A 2,500-nucleotide genomic window follows, 5' to 3' on the forward strand; every position below is an offset into this window, starting at 1 on the left:
CAGAGAGGCCGAGAAGCGGGGCCACTGCCCGCGTGGTTCCCCCTCTCTGGTCTTGGGGACTTTGCCTGTTTGCAAAACCACCCCTTACCGTGTCACTCGCCCAAACACCAGAGAGGCCGAGAAGCGGGGCCACTGCCCCCGCTGTTCCCCCTCTCTGGTCCTGGGGACTTAACCCAAACACCAGAGAGGCCGAGGAGCGGGGCCCAACTCTACCCGAATTTCAACCCCTTTTTCGGACCCAGAGACCCGGGAGCGGCCCCCTATCTCCAGGCGGCTCTCCACCTCCCTTTTACCCGATTTAGAGCCCCTTCTTCGGCCACACACACCTGCTATCGGCCCCCTACCTCCAGGGGGCCCTCCACCTCACTTTTAACCCAATTTAGAGCCCCTGCTTCGGCCACACACACCTGGGAGAGGCCCCCTATCTCCAGTCGGCTCTCCACCTCCCTTTTACCCAATTTAGAGCCCCTGCTTCGGCCACACACACCTGGGAGCGGGCCCCTATCTCCAGGCGGCTCTCCACCTCCCTTTTACCCGATTTAGAGCCCCTTCTTCGGCCACACACACCTGCTATCCGCCCCCTATCTCCAGTCGGCTCTCCACCTCCCTTTTACCCAATTTAGAGCCCCTGCTTCGGCCACACACACCTGGGAGCGGGCCCCTATCTCCAGGCGGCTCTCCACCTCCCTTTTACCCGATTTAGAGCCCCTTCTTCGTCCACACACACCTGCTATCGGCCCCCTACCTCCAGGGGGCCCTCCACCTCACTTTTAACCCAATTTAGAGCCCCTGCTTCGGCCACACACACCTGGGAGAGGCCCCCTATCTCCAGTCGGCTCTCCACCTCCCTTTTACCCAATTTAGAGCCCCTGCTTCGGCCACACACACCTGGGAGCGGGCCCCTATCTCCAGGCGGCTCTCCACCTCCCTTTTACCCGATTTAGAGCCCCTTCTTCGGCCACACACACCTGCTATCCGCCCCCTATCTCCAGTCGGCTCTCCACCTCCCTTTTACCGGATTTGGAGCCCCTGCTTCGGCCACACACACCTGGGAGAGGCCCCCTATCTCCGGGCGGCTCTCCACCTCCCTTTTACCCGATTTAGAGCCCCTTCTTCGGCCACACACACCTGCTATCGGCCCCCTACCTCCAGGGGGCCCTCCACTTCACTTTTAACCCAAGTTAGAGCACCTGCTTCGGCCACACACACCGGGGAGCGGCCCTCTATCTCCAGGCGGCTCTCCACCTCCCTTTTACCCAATTTAGAGCCCCTGCTTCGGCCACACACACCTGGGAGCGGGCCCCTATCTCCAGGCGGCTCTCCACTTCACTTTTAACCCAATTTAGAGCCCCTGCTTCGGCCACACACACCTGGGAGCGGGCCCCTATCTCCAGGCGGCTCTCCACTTCACTTTTAACCCAATTTAGAGCCCCTGCTTCGGCCACACACACCTGGGAGCGGGCCCCTATCTCCAGGCGGCTCTCCACCTCCCTTTTACCCGATTTAAAGCCCCTGCTTCGGCCACACACACCTGGGAGCGGGCCCCTATCTCCAGGCGGCTCTCCACCTCCCTTTTACCCAATTTAGAGCACCTGCTTCGGCCACACACACCTGGGAGCGGGCCCCTATCTCCAGGCGGCTCTCCACTTCACTTTTAACCCAATTTAGAGCCCCTGCTTCGGCCACACACACCTGGGAGCGGGCCCCTATCTCCAGGCGGCTCTCCACTTCACTTTTAACCCAATTTAGAGCCCCTGCTTTGGCCACACACACCTGGGAGCGGGCCCCTATCTCCAGGCGGCTCTCCACCTCCCTTTTACCCGATTTAAAGCCCCTGCTTCGGCCACACACACCTGGGAGCGGGCCCCTATCTCCAGGCGGCTCTCCACCTCCCTTTTACCCGATTTAAAGCCCCTTCTTCGGCCACACACACCTGCTTTCCGCCCCCTACCTCCAGGCGGCTCTCCACCTCCCTTTTACCCAATTTAGAGCCCCTGCTTCGGCCACACACACCTGCTATCGGCCCCCTACCTCCAGGGGGCCCTCCACCTCACTTTTACCCCAATTTGGAGCCCCTGCCTCGGCCACCCACACACCTGTTAGCTGCCCCCTATCTCCGGCCCCTAACCTCCACCATCCAGGAACCCCAGCACCAGCCGAACCTGCAGACCCACTCTTAAGCACCCCTCCCCGGATACAAGCAGACTACCATCCGCCCAAACTTTCCTGCTCCTGGTATACCAACTCAAACTTTGGTGCCCCTGGTACTCCAACTTAAACTTTGTGCTCCTGGTACTCCGCCTGTTTTCGCCCCACAGCCTAAGTGCCGCAGCACTTTGTCATTTTTTTAAACAAAATATTTCTTTCTGCTCCTGGTACTCCCTGGAGCTCCAGGGAGGTAGGGGGGCGCCCTGGAAGCCCTGCCCGAGGCTGTGCGCCTCTTCCCGGGCAGGATTTTCACCCCGAGCCCCTGGTGGCGGTTGGACTTTAACTTTTTTTT

Source organism: Centroberyx gerrardi, chromosome 21 (assembly GCF_048128805.1).
Source record: "Centroberyx gerrardi isolate f3 chromosome 21, fCenGer3.hap1.cur.20231027, whole genome shotgun sequence".
NCBI lineage: Eukaryota > Metazoa > Chordata > Actinopteri > Beryciformes > Berycidae > Centroberyx > Centroberyx gerrardi.